This window comes from Ursus arctos, unplaced genomic scaffold, assembly GCF_023065955.2.
Source record: "Ursus arctos isolate Adak ecotype North America unplaced genomic scaffold, UrsArc2.0 scaffold_6, whole genome shotgun sequence".
In the NCBI taxonomy this organism is placed as follows: domain Eukaryota; kingdom Metazoa; phylum Chordata; class Mammalia; order Carnivora; family Ursidae; genus Ursus; species Ursus arctos.
Window position 1 is genome coordinate 32,887,728 of NW_026623078.1, and position 15,190 is coordinate 32,902,917.

The 15,190-nt window shown below is 35.7% G+C and overlaps 1 long non-coding RNA gene across 1 annotated transcript in view; it reads right to left on the minus strand.

The window, feature by feature from the left end:
* Window positions 1-1,368: 1,368 nt before the first annotated feature.
* The window catches only part of LOC130542863 (uncharacterized), a 69,205-nt gene continuing 55,383 nt past the window's right edge, over window positions 1,369-15,190 (minus strand). The window contains exons 2-3 of the long non-coding RNA XR_008957720.1: window positions 2,644-2,751; window positions 1,369-2,008 (exon numbers count right to left, since the gene is read on the minus strand). This is a non-coding gene — a long non-coding RNA (uncharacterized LOC130542863). The remainder of the gene's footprint in view (window positions 2,009-2,643; window positions 2,752-15,190) is intronic.

Consider the following 15,190-nt stretch of genomic DNA (forward strand, 5'->3'; position numbering starts at 1 on the left):
ACACATCAAAAAACACATTATTAAACTAGAAGGGATTAGTGAGGAAGTGGCAAGAATCCTTCCTTACTTCTTACATGGGCATGATTGGTTACTTATATTTTACAATAAGATAATGTTAAGTGTCACTTTGAAAGTTTCTGAGAGTCTAGCCCAGGTAAGAGGCAGAGAAAAAAGAAAGAATTGCAAGGTATATTTGCTGAAGTACCAACACTGTAAGGGGATCTGGCCTGAGATGAGAGGTAAGTCTCTGGGTTTAAGAAATCTAGAGTGGGTCTTGAATGGAGAAGACATCAGAAAACTTGAAGCCAAAGAATTATGCCTTATCTTTTACAGCTGTACCTAGGACTAGCTCTCCGGAAATTTAGGAATATAGGAAACTTGGAGACTAAGTTAGAGTTTTCAAAATTAAAGATAAGTTATCTGAATCAAGTTGGATTATAAAATTGGATTATAATATACACTACTAATAAAGACGTTACGTTCTCTGTAATTCCTTGGAGAGTGGCCTCCGTCGTCAGGTGTAGAGATATAGCTATCACTTCATCATTTGTTCATTCTACAGATATTTAATGGGCTCCTATTTGATGTCAGACACTGTAGTAATACTAGGAGATTCATCAGTAATGTGACATTTATGACCATTGACCTCATGGAGCTCCTCCTTTCAGACCAGGGTTGATTTCTTATTTTCTCTGCACTGTTTGAAATTCCCATACACTAGAACTCTTTTTAGTGTGCATCCCCTCCCCCCAGTCTTTGCCTTTACTCTAGCTTGCATCTACTTTAGTTTGAACCTGTAGGAATATCAGTACTTTCTTCCAAATCTTACTGATTTTAGATGTGAAGAACACCATAGCAGCTACTGGGCCTGGTGGCACAAGGCCAAAATTTCCCGCTGAAAGAAATAAAAACAAAAACAAAAACAAAAAACCCTCACGCTTTGACATTCTAATGAGTATGTAAACAGTCCAGTTTTCTAGATGAGAAAATGTAGGTGAGAAAATCAGAGCAGGAAGCCAAGGGTTCTCTCTGTGCCTACAGATGGATTAATGGCCTACAGATTAAGGATTAATCTTTAAAAGAAAAATAGTCTTAAGGACTAAAAAAAGTTTCTAAAGTACATTAAGGATGGATTCAGAAATTTGAACCAGGGTTACATCACTTTTGAATATTGGCTGGCAACAAACCAGTAGCCAGGTGTTTAAGCAAAAGTGGGGGGCTAAGTTGAAATAACAAGTCAACAGGATGTGGAGAAACTAAGGAAAGTAAAAAGATAGCAAAATGTTAGGCTGAGTTCAGTAGCAACGATTGGAATTTATCTCTGAAGGGCAAGTGGCATAAATCAGGCTAGCAATTGAACTTGTGTTTTTAGAGTTTTATTTGGTTTAAAATTGTGACCTAGGTGTCAGCTACAGTTATTATATTCCAGCCCCTTAATACCATGGACTGAGTGTTTAAACAACAAACATATATTTCTGATAGTTCTGGAGGCTGGGAAGTCCAAGATCAAAGTGTGGGCCCATTCAGTTCCTCCATGAGGGCTCTCTTCTTGGCATGCAGGTTGCTGCCATCTTCTGTATACTCATATGACAGAGAGAGAGAGAGAGAGAGAGAGAGAGGGAGATGCAAACTCTCTGGTTTCTCTTTTTATAGGGCTTTAATCACATTATGAGGGCTCCCCCCTCATGACCTCATCTGAACCTAATTACCTTCCAAAGGCCCCATCTCCAAATATAGCAATAGGGGTTAGGGCTTCAACATATGAATTTGGTGGGAAGGGGGATACAGTTCAATCCACAGAATTCTACCTCTGGTTCTCCAAAATTCATGTCCTTATCACATGCAAAAAAATATTCATTTCATCCCAACATCCCCCTGAATCTTAACTCTTTCCAGCATCAACTCCAGAATCTAAAATCGAGTCACATCTAAATATCACCTAAATTAGATATGAATGAAGCTTGAAGTATATGATACATCTTGAGTCCAAATTCTTCTCGATGTGAATCTGTAAAACCAGACAAGTTATACTTAAAATACAATAGTGAGATAGGCATAGGATAAACATTCCTATTCCAAAAGGGAGAAATAAGAAAGAAGGAAAGGATGACAGGTGCCTGCCAAGCAAGTCCAAAACCTAGTGAGGCAAATTCCATCAGATCTTAAGGCTCGAGAATAATTCTCTTTGCTTTGATGCCCTGCCTTCTGGATCCACTGGGGTGGAGGTCCAGAGCAACCAGTAAAATTAATTCACTCACCGACTCCACCACATTTCCATGTCCTATAGCAATGTACAGCCCTCTTCAAGATGTTTGTGAATTTCTCAGCCTTAGTTCTCACAGGTTCTGACTGTGAAACTATCAGACTATAAGAAACTGGCTCTTAGCATTCATGGGCATGTTGAACTTTACTGAAAATTTTGGGAAGTATTTTAAGGAACACATGCAACAAATGTTAAAACATTAAATTGAACACAAGTCATTCTATTCTTAAAATATTTTTTAGCCATTCTGAGGCAGGTTTCCATTGGCTGATTTCTGGCACCATCCCCACCTCCACATATCATCCTACTGGTTTGACCCTTCATCTTTTTTCTCCCCCTTCCTTTCAAGAACAAACCAAAGCCCTCTCCTTGTAACCTACATTTGCCTTTCTTGTGTTGCATACTGCAGGCGTTGTTTCACATGCTTCCCAGCTTTCACCCTCTGCTTCCGTTGGCTCATGAAATTATTTTCTCAGAAACGTTCCCTGCTGAGGAAGAATTATGATGCCAGTTGTTAAGATACATATAATATTTTGATGAATTACATGTGTTTCTTTTATATAATATGAAAAACTAGGGAAAAACACAATGAATAAAGATCATCTCTGATTTTACCACTTCCAGATAGATTATGACATTTTAACCAGCCCAGATGTTTCATTCTTTTTTCTTTTTGTAATTTATTTTGCACATTTATATATGCAGATAAACAAAATGGAATAATACTTAGCAAATAAACTGATAATTTGTTTTACCCACGTAATCTAACAGATGCTTTTCAATGTCAATAAACGATTTTCTACATCATTATTTATAATGACTATTTAGTATTTAACTGTAAGAAGATAGCATACGTCATTGGTCCTCTACTGTGACACACACATGTTTGTTTCTACATTTTTGCTAATATAAACAATACTTTGAAACACATTCTCAAACGTATGCTTTGGCTCTACATATATCCACAATGATTTTTAAAGATAAATTCCTGGAAGGGAGATAGCTACATCAAAGGATATTTGTTGCTGCCTGGAATGGTGATGCTAAAGACTTTTCAAGCAGCCCAGCCAGAGATAACCCACCTTATGTTTAATGGGGCCATGTCCTCAAAGCAGAACGGGGCTCCAGTGGGTCCCTGGCAGAGTGAATCTGAGTCAAGAGTTATTTATTGTGGTCAAAAGAGGTTAGAACTTCAAAGTGAATCCTGTTTTTTGATGACCTAGGGACAGGGACAAGGCATTTTTTCATGCGTGTCTACCACTCACAATATATATAAATTCCCATAGAGACATATATTGCTTCTCCCACCCCATGTCAAAATGCACACACTCATACACACATACACAGTGTTTCACATTGGACACTACAGTGCCTACAGAAGATGCTGTTGTTACGTTCAAGCAGTTTGAAGAACTCTTTTAGTTTAAAGTTTAATTTTATTTTAAAATACTCTTCGCTTTCTGAACATTTTGAAGTGTGCAAAAATCACCCTTTCTTCCAATGACAAATTTAAAAGTGAATTTATACATAGAAGAGTAGAGGTGTTTGTGTGAAGTGGTACTAGACAATTGTTATCAGTGCAGTATCTGTAAGTATCCTCTCAGATGAGTAAATATTCCCTGTTGTGTCAAGTGCCTTGCAGTTGCATTACATCCTCCCTCCCATTAAAGTACCACTTAGTACAATGGGGTGCAATTAAGCCAATAGAGCGTTGGTGATCTGAAAGGTAGCTCACTTCCAAAGTGCTTCATTTACTCCTCTGTGTTAATAATGGATGGTTTCCCCCTGTTATGTTATCATGGGTTACTCAATAGTAAGAAAATATTTCAGGTCTAGACTAAGATAGAAATTATTGTTTCGTTAGCATATTTTCAATTCAACTTTTCTGCAAACATAGCCTTCATTTGTCATAATCTTTTCTAAGGACTAATATAACAATATTATCCTGATGTAGTATATTCTAATATTTTTTGGGAAAAATGATTTCTGGATCTTCCCTGAATGTATTTTATTCTTCTCTTGTGTTTTGTCTTTCAGCTTGAATCATAAATTCATACAGAAGCAGCTATTTCTACCTAAGTACAGCCCTAATATATTGTTGATGCTCAGACATATTAAATAATGATTATAACAATAAAAATTTAGTCCCATGGAAACATTATTAAATTTTCCTCTCTCTTAGATTACATGTCGTCCTCCTGGTAATATGTGATAGCTGGGTGATTTATGTGTTCTCAAAATTTTAAAAATATTTCACTATCTGACTTTATAGCTTTTTTTTTTGCTAGTTTTTCAGTACTTCCTAACCCTAGAGATTTAATTTCAGTTTTTCTACCTAAAGATTGATATGAAATGCTTTTCAATATCTTAGCCATTTTCTAGTTATAATAAATTTTATGCCTCTCTTGGCATATTAGATCTATTTTTTTTTCAATTATCTTTTCTTCAATACAGAGTATTTATAAAGTTCCATCTTGTGGCTTTATTCTTGTAGCTAGCACTTTATCCTGCTTTATCTTTTTTCTTTAAATTTAAATTAATGCTATGTGTTCTTACTTTTACCTTTATTTTTAGGACCTTAAAACCAGTTTTTCGTTTAATTTTCTTGAACTTCTATCAACTGCTCTTATTGCCTGGAAATAGAAACTGTATACACTGCTTCTTAAAGTTTTATACCTATCATATAATTCAGGATGCTTTAGTCATTTCCCAAACTTTTGTCTTTAATATAACCTGGCTCTGGATTGCCTGATTCCCTGATGCTTCTCCTTTGTATCTACATAGTAGACATTCTTAAGTTTTGCAAGAGTGACCTGTGTTAAAAACAAAAACAACAACAGGTACAAAATGGAGCTGCTTACGCTAAGTGCCACGTAACCAAACTGAGATTTCATTACAGTTTCCCATCTCCCAGAAATGAAATCTTAAACTAGTCAATCAGGAAATAGCTTGATCAGTATTAGCTAGATAATCTGCCGGATAGATCTCGCCATCCCCTAAAGGAAAGTAACTTTGCAATAATCAACCCACTTTTTTGCATAATAGAACTTCCTTTGTCCTCCCTTCTGTCTGTAGAAGTCCCTCATTTCCTACAGCTCCTCAGAGCTCTTTTCTGTCTCCTAGATTGGACATGCCTGATTGGAACAATTTTTGCTCAAATAAAGTCTTTTTTTTTTTTTTAAGATTTTATTTATTTATTTGACAGAGAGAGACAGCCAGTGAGAGAGGAGGGAACACAAGCAGGGGGAGTGGGAGAGGAGGGAGCAGGCTTCCCAATGGAGCAGGGAGCCCGATGCGGGGCAAGATCCCAGGACTCTGGGATCACCCCCTGAGCCGAAGGCAGATGCTTAATGACTGAGCCACCCATGCGCCCCTTAAATAGAGTCTTAAAATTTTAATATGCCTCCGCTTATCGTTTAACACCTGATTCCTTCAATTTCCCTTTTTCTAGACAGAACCCAGCACAAACTTTCATGGCGTGGACAGAATTAGTTGGCTCAGAACATGCGATGTATCACCTACACATATGCATTACCTGTCTGCAATGATTTTTGAGAACTTGGTCCTCCAAGCGTGGGGCCTAAACAGTGGCATCTGCATCCCCTAGAAACTTGTCAGAAATGCAAACTCTTAACTTCCCACCTAGAGGGGCTGAATTAGAGTTTGCATTTCACAAGATTCCCCAGAGATGTTCACACACATTCAAGTTTGAGAAGCCCCTCTTTGGTTTTACTCAGGTAGTCTTTGGAGAGCTCACTGGGAAGTTAGAGGGATCCTTTCCTCATCTGGGGGCTGAATTAGGACCATGTTAAATGGCTGGATATTAAAATCAATATTTGACTGAAGCCAAGGTTGAGGCCAAATGTCATCATTATAGGATGTCTGGGACACAACATTAAATTTGAAATTTTACCAATATTTAAAATATATATACTAGTATTATTTACATTTCAAAGTTCAAATTTCTGTAATTTGACCTAATTCAGGAACAGTATTTCTTCAGTACTGCCAGTTTCTAGATTGCTCCTTCAGGTACTCTGCTTTATCTTAGTATAGTAAGCAGATGCTTCCTTCTACTGATGTCACTGGAGAAACAGATATGAATTTTGAAAAACTTATGACTTAAACTTATTAAATATCTAAAAATATTAATAAAATTTTTAAGGTGATTTGTTTTAATGATATGAATGCTAGTGCAGAAATAATTCTAAAAAGTTAGAATCATAATCTTATCTATGCTTTGCTATTCTGCTTTATATTATTTAAATTTTCATAAACACTGTTGATTCCAAAAGTACATAATATTCTCCTCAGAGTTATCTAATTCATTCTTTTAATATCGTTACTGTCTTCTTAACTACTCATCCAACTTTCTGAAATTAAAAAAAAATGGTTTCACCTAAGATGAAGGGTATTTAAAGAGCTCATCAATTATATCACATTCTAGCAACAAAAACTACACAATTATATCTCAACTGATTGATAGAATTTCTACATATAAAACAGATTTTTACCATAAAGGATATCTTGAGTATTTTCCTATATATAAAGAAACTAAGTATTCAGATATTAGCAAAAATCTGAAAAACATTCTTTGTACTCTTCATGGTTTAATTGCTGATTATGTAAAATGGTAACCTGCTGTAATCACATTGTCACTGATCATGCACAATTTCTGGGTTACCAGAAATGATACTGAAGTATACATTTAGCTTAAGATGAAGCTGTGGACTCAGTTTTGGCTGAACAATAGACTAAAGCCAAATTTCACTGCTTCTCCTAGTCATTATAGAAGTGACAGTTTTATGTCATGCCTAGTAGAGCATTTTATTAGCAACACCAGTGGTTGTAATTTTTATGACAAATATATGTATATAATTATATATATTTACATATATCTATATATTACCATGTGCTTTAGTTTTTTAATGTATCCAGCTTTATTCACTTTGATTTCAAAAACAGAGGAAATTGAAAATCTTTTCCTCAATAAAACTATATATAGCAAAAATTTTAAAAGAAAATATTTTCCTCTTCTATTTTTGTTAAGTAATATAAGCTTTTTCCAAACACACCCATATTGCCAGAATTAATTAATCTTTTATTTAGAGCAAAAACTTTTGAGCCAGTTTACAAAACATTGAAGGTGTTTGTTTGTTCAGGTGTACTTTGGATGTTGGCACTGGATGCTTTGTATTTGGTCATTTTTTCAATTGCTTCTATACTGACCTCTTAAAATTTTAAGTTCTACCTTTTGAAACTATATTCAATCTTGTGTATAACTTCTTAATCATTAAAAAAGACTACTTGATTTTTCTAAAATTAAATATGTTCTGTTTTTCAAATTTTCGTGGTCCAATTTTAAGTCCTACTTTTGAATTCTAGAAACTGCACATTTGAAAATATAAATAAAATTTCTTATATTCTTGGAAAGCTCCACTACTCTTCTGAGAAAATTCTGTATTTATCATTTTGATTGCCATTATGATACCTTTGATGATCAGTTGGACCACCAGTAGGAGATAAGGAACAATGATATACTTCAAATTGAGTATTTAATAATCATTCCCATGCCAGCTAATTAACTAAATTTCTGAGCTAAAGTGTTATATAGATTTCTGTGACAAATGAAAAAAGTGAGATTATGTGGCTAAGCATTGATCTGACAGAGAATCAAGACAAATTATCATCTATACAAATTGACAAGTATCTAAAGCAATGCAATCAATACAATGATAATAAAGGAGAATGTGGAAATGCCAGATGGCTATCAGCTACCGTGCCAACAATATTGGCCGTCAAATGACCAAAAACGATGCAAATTGCATTTATTTTATTATAAATAGTGATATTTGCATTGGGGTTGAAAATGAATAGGAAAGTTAAGCCATCCTTAGTAGTGATCATTGCAAAAATGAAATGAAAGCAAGAAGTAGTAAATGTTAAGCAATGGGAACATTAGATGTTCAAGACTAGCCCAGGAATCAGCTAAATTCAGAGTTTCTTACATCAAAGATGTAGACCAAAGAATATGGGTTGTTGTCCACCCTTGTGCTGTATTGACTGTGTATTGAGAATTATGAATGCATTTTTTTTTACATTAGCAAGTGAACTTTGACAGCATAGGGATGATTATAATACAAATCCATCAATTGGGGTTTACTCGTAGAAGTAAATGTAGAAGTCAATATGTGCACCAAAAAATGATGGCCAATGGGGGAAGGGGGTGGTAAAATAGAATCAGGAAGTCACCATGTTATCTGAGATGTTATCAATAGCTTTTACAATTTATCTACTATATATCTTAATTTTTATTATTTAAGAATAGTTAATGAACAATGTTATATTATTTCAGGGGTACAACATAATGATTTGACAATTCTATACATTACACAATGCTCACCATGATATGTGTAGTTACCTTCTGTCATCATATGATGTTATTACAATATTATTGACTATACTCCCTATGCTGCTATTTTTTAAATCTCTGTGACTTATTTATTTTATAACTGGAAGCTTGTATCACTTAATCCCCTTCACCAAATGATTTTTTTAATATACATAAGGTGACCAAATTGATATTGATCCTTTTTATCACAGTGGCATGAACTATATTCCAGTTTATACATAGTTGATTTTGAGTAGATGAGTTTTTGTTTGTTCAGAAAAATATGCTTTATATATATTTATATATATAAATATAAATATAAACATGCTTTTTATATTTATATATATAACATGCTTTATATATTTATATATATATAAATATGCTATATATATATATAGATATATATATATATACACACACACATATATGATTTTCCTAATACATTATTATAATTGTTTCTGGTACAAACCTATGTAGTGGAACATAGCATTTACTGTCTTCTTGATAAACACTACTTATTTAATTGGGTCAGGGTCATAAATACTGCTTCCAGTACTTTCATTCAGAACAGCTAAAAGGGGCCCATAGATGGCCTGAGTGTCCTCACAAATCTTTGTATAGAAAAGGCCCAGAGACCCCTATCCTCTAAAGCAATGGGCTGTATCACTACATGGTAGGATGACTATAAAATTTATTGTCCAAACGGAGACACTTTTGAAAGTGAAAGGGAGCGCTATTAATAATTACACCTGGACAACAGGCATAAACTACAACTGTCCTGGGCAAACCAGGATGTATGGTCATCCTATTACATGGAGACAGTACAATGATGTATGGACAGGATCTTTCAAACCTAGAATGTAACTTGGTTCAAGATTTTTTCTTAGCTAAAGTATCTTGTGTTGCCTGTGTAGTTCTGTTTCCTCATAGCTAGGCTATTACAAACTCTTCTTTCTCCCATTTTGAAAGAAATATAAGCTATCATCTATCTTAGATGCTGTTTAGATGCTGAGGATAATTTGAAGATGAAATGTATTATAGTATTGGTCATTATTTTCACTCCATATGCTAGTGCTTTCTTGATATTGGTAAGAGTTTCTGAAGAGCTCTAAGTGGTTTTTTTTTTCTCAGAATTCATTTTAATAAGTTCTTAATATGATTTTAGTTATCATTTTATTAGTTTCTAATTTTATTGAGTTATTATAAGAAAAAGTAATCTTTTAAATATTTTAAGCTTTATATTGTGGCCAAATTAAACATATAAAGGGAATGTAGGTTCTCTGTTCAGGGGATGTATCTATTAAAATCAATTATTATTCAGTTCTTCTAGGACTTCACTTACATTTTGTTTATTAGATCGTCAAATTCTGAAAGAGATGTACTAAAGTTTCATACTCTATTCAACACTTTATTGTACTTCCAACAGTTTTTGTTTAATATCTTTAGTTTACCATATTGTTAATATATGAAATCAACCCACTGATGTGTGTGTGGGTATTAAAGGCTGCTTATATACTTTTTCCATGAATTGCAATTTTTATCATTATATAATGTCACTGTTTATCCTTTTTGGTGCTTTTAAACTTATAATCTGCCTTATTATATATCCATTCTTGTTTTCTCTTATTTGCATTTGTCTGGTGTCACTTTGTCCATTCTCTTATTTGTAATCTTTTTTTAATTGCTGAATTTTATTTATGTGTATCAGTCTAGATAGAAAAAACTATGCTACTGTAACAAATTAATCCTGACATTTCAGAGACTTAAAAAGAGCAAAGTGTATTTTTGTCTTTCACTCTATCCAATAAAGTTTTTCATTTTTTACTATTTTTTACTTTCCCACTCGGTTGGTTTCCATCTGTCAACTCAATAATCCAGGCTGTTTCAATCTTGTGTTTCTGCCTCTCAACTTGAGGAGTCAGTGTTCACTGTGGCAGGAGGAGAAAAAGCTGGTGCCCATACTTTCCTATTAAATTATTTGGCCCACAGCCCATTTTAGCCCACTGGCTAAAACTAGTCATGTGACCTACTGAATAGCAAGAGACCTGGGAATGTAGTCTTCCATGCACCGCCCCCCCCCACCAAAAGAGAAGAATCTAATAATGCTGAATGGTTTTAATGTCTATCACAATGTGTTTCTTGCAGATAAAATACAGCTATTTTAAAAAAAGAGTTAAATAGAATATCTTTCATGAAAGTTCATTTTCTTCACATTTAGTAAGTGAATGATATGCTTGATTTTATATACATTTGTGTTCCATTTTCCTTATTTCTTGTTGGCCAAGCTATTTTTTTTACTTCCTTTTGTTCTTTTTTCCTTTCTTTTTTTTGCAATCCATAAATCTATTTTTTCCTTTCTCTGTTTTTATATATAACCAGAAACATGTATGTCTGCTGATATCTGGAAAAAAGATACCAACTTGCTCATCCACAGAGTCGCACCTGCTGTATTAGTTTGCCAGGGCTGCTGTAACACAGTGTCAGAAACTGGGTGACTTAAACAACAGAAATTTATTAACCCGCAGTTCTGGAGGCTAAAAGCCTGAAATCAAGATGTCAGCAGAGTTGGGTTGTGAGGGAGAATCTGTTTCATTCCTCAGGGCTACCTTCCGGAGGTTGCCGGCAGTCTTTGGCATTCCCTGACTTGTAGATACATCACCCCAGTGTGTGCCTTCCTCTTCACATAGCCTTCTCCCTGTCTACTTATATAAGTAATTATTTATTATTATAAATAATAATTCTATGAGATATAAATAATATAGAAATAATAATATATATATAGGTCATCTGCATCTTGATTTTCTTCTTGGCAGCTTGTATGATTCTCTCTTTATCCTTAGAGTTTGGGAATGTTGGGAGATTATCTGTTCTCCTTAATATAATCTAGAAAGTTAGTGAGCCCATCAATCTGAAGACTCAAGGACATTCTTCATCTCAGGAAAATTGTCTTCAGAGACTATTTTAAGTTTTTCATTATCTTTCTCTTTTTTCTTTTCATTATCTTTTCTCCTTTCTTTCTCTCTGAATTCCTGTTGTTCTAATGTGCGGGCTTGTTTGGTGTAGGTCTAGGATTGCCTAGGCCACTCACCTGGGCTCCTACAACGTGTGGCAAGCCTGGTGTCAGTGTGGCTGGACTGCCTTTGTGCTTCTTACTATGATTGCAGAATGCACCTCAGCAACAAGCACAGGGGAACTTCAAAAAAAAAAAAAAAAAAAGAAACAGATAAAGATTTATTAGTCACAGGTTCTGGAGGATATGCAGCATACTCAAGGGACACACGGGGAGATTTCAGGTAGGGAGAGAAAGGGTGTGGACGTTGGGGCTGTGCCTTTATTGGGTAGGTGGGGTGCCTAGGGATTTAAAATCTCGCTCTATACTGATGAATTTAAAATATAAGAATGGGAATTAGGGCATGGGAAGGGAGGCTTGCTCAAGGAGTCAGTTATCTAGGTCACCCAGAGCTTCCTAAGAGGGGAACTTCCTGAAAGAGGGAGGTCTGGCTGGCGATATGTTTATCCAAAATGGATGTCTTTGAAATGGATGCCTCCATAGTCAAAAAGCTTAATGTCAGTCACTTGTATTACAGGTTTCCTGGATCTATCTTTCAAATGTCTTACCTTTTCCCTCATGATTTTTATTCTTTTATGATTTTTCTCTGAGCATTGGGAATTTATCATGTGGCAGAGAAGTCATAAATGATCATTTTTTTCAAGTCATTTGTTGAGTTAATTTAAATGATTTTATTACTTTTGTTCATATTTTCATTAAATCCCCCATCATTTCTGTTTCACTGATTGTGTGTTCTGATTGTTCTTCATTGTTTCAGTTGTTGGTGCCCCTTAGATAAATTGCTGTTTCTATTTTTTTGGCTTACCAATGCTCGGGTTGTATTAACCATGTTTCTAGCTTCTGTAAACTTGATGTTTTAACATCTGCCCTACATGCATGTGCCAGACATGGCTGCTCTGGACAACCCAATAATATGCCTGAGTCACTGTTCCTTGGCTTCCTGCCTCTCTTGTCACCCCTCCTACTTGGGAGGAGTCCCACTCCCAGGCATGCTTTTACAACGCAGTCCAACCAGTCCAGAGTTCTCCTTCTTTATTAGGCTCTCATACTTTGGACCACTATACACTTGTCCTAACCACGCCAAACCCCAGTACCTGACAACTAGGGAGAGCCCCTATGCCCCAGCGCCCACTGAAATCATTCAAACTATCCAGTCTTAAGCCTGCTTACCCTGCCTCATCCATTCCTTCCCAAGGAAACTATAATAAAGGTGCTTGCCCACAGTACCCCCTCTATCTCTGCCTCTTCACTGACCCCAGTGCTTCCCTGTGTGATCCCCTCCTCTTGGGAACTCCTCAGGGTATGCCCTTTCCTTTTGGGGATTGTAAGTAACTATCTTCAAGTAGCAATAATTTCCTGCTCTTTTGGCCTTACTATACCTCAGATTTGCTATTAATACATGATATTTTAAAATAAGTCTAGCTGTTACAGTCTACCACACGTGGTGGATATGTCTGTGCTGTTGGTAACATTAGCCTGTTCGTCTGTCTCCTGCCAAGGCACCTGTTTGTCTCCTAGTCTCAGAGGAAAGGAAATGTCAGTACATCCATTCAGTTCTTAATCAACTTTTGTGGTCTGGCTTACTTAGCACGTGGCCTCTGTCACCTTGTTCCAGGCATCCACAGATCTCCAAGAGCCAACTGTCTCCAGGATCTGTTACTGCCAGAATTGCCTTCCAAATTTTAGCACTGTCCGTCCTGTGCTTGTCCAGGTCTCTGCACAGAGAACTGCATCTGGAACTCTCCACGTGCTCCATCAATGCCCTTTGGCTTTGGCTGAGGGAGGCAACAGTTTAGACTTGTGAGTGGAGACAGTCATGTATGGGGTGCTATATTTGGTCTCTGGAGCCACACTGACTAGGCTCAAATCCTAGCTGTGCTGCTTACTAACTATGCAACTTTAGTCATGTCCCTTAATCCCTCTGTGCCTCAGTTTTCTCATTTGTGAATGGATATGATAATGATAAGAATAGTACCTTCTTCAAAAGTTTGTTGTCTGAGTTATTACATCTAAAGCACTCTGTAGGCATTAGCTCTTGGTGTTATTTTCTGTAATGTAGTCAGTTACACCTTTCTTAATGAAGTGAAAGGAATTAACAAAAAGAACACTTTTTTTTTTTTTTTTTACCTTATGACAGTTTTTTATTCCAGCAGAACTCTACACATCTATTGAGCAAACCTAAAGAAATGAAAGAATCAGGATAAAAAGTTTCCACCATTGTAATGACCATATTCAAAAGGACTTGAAAATACATGGCTGTGGGTGGCTTGGAGATAGAAACTTAAATCGCAAATTATTTGTTTGCTTCTGTTCTAAAAAATTAAATACATATGTTTTGAAGACAGACACATTTAAAAAGAATGATTTATGTATTTATTTTAGAGAGAGAAAGAAAGCAAGACAGTGAGCAGGGGGCGGGGAGGGGTGGCGGGGCAGAAGGAAAGGGAGAGAATCCCAAGCAGGCTGAGCAGAGCCCAACCTGAGGCTCAATCTCATTATCCTGAGATCATGACCTGAGCTGAAGTCAAGAGTCCAAGGCTTAACTGACTGAGCCACCTAGGCGCCCCTGAAGGCGGATACATTGTTTTTAAATGAGCAAAGGGCATACATAAACATTGTGCAGAAGATTAAAAAGAAAAGAATGTAAACAACTAATGACTGTTAAACCTCAGTTAAGCTCTGGGGACCTGGGAATCAGGCAAGCTTTGGGTTCTTGGTGGAATATATCCATAATATATGCTTAGAAAATATGAAAGACAAGTAAAAAAAGAAAATAAACTGTCACTTATCCCACTATGTAGAAAGAACTATTGTTAGCATTTTAATCAATTACCTTCTCAGTTTTTTCTGTTTGTTTCATATATTTTATATGGTGATGCATACACAGTCTTTTGAAATAAATTATTTGCACCTAGTATTGCACTATGAGCATAAAATACCATTTGAAAATGCATTTTTAAAAAGATTTTACTTATTTATTTGAGAGAGAGAGAGAACTAGTGGGGGGAGGGACAAAGGGAGAGGGACAAGCAGATTCCCCACTGAGTATGGAGCCTGGGACTCCATCTCAGGACCCTGAGATCATGACCTGAGCTGAAATCAGGAGTCGGATGCTTAACTGAGCCACCCAGGCACCCTTGAAAATATGTTTTTAAAATATATTATTTCTTTGTGTGCATTTAACAAAACATGTTTAGCTATTTTCCTATTGATGCATACTTAACTGTTTCCAAATTTTCACTGCTTAAAATAACACTGAGTTTGATGTCTTCACATTTTTAGCTTCCTTTTTGAAATTTTGTTTGAAAGTATGAGAAACCAACCTGAGTTTGCCTAAGGCCAAGGAGGGAGGGTGGTAGTAGAAGAATTTATTGGAAGATTGTGGGTATCTAACATTCAAAAAATTAAAGTTAAAATAACGGCTATCATTTTTAACCTGTCAAGTTGAAATTGCTTCTTTTCCTAA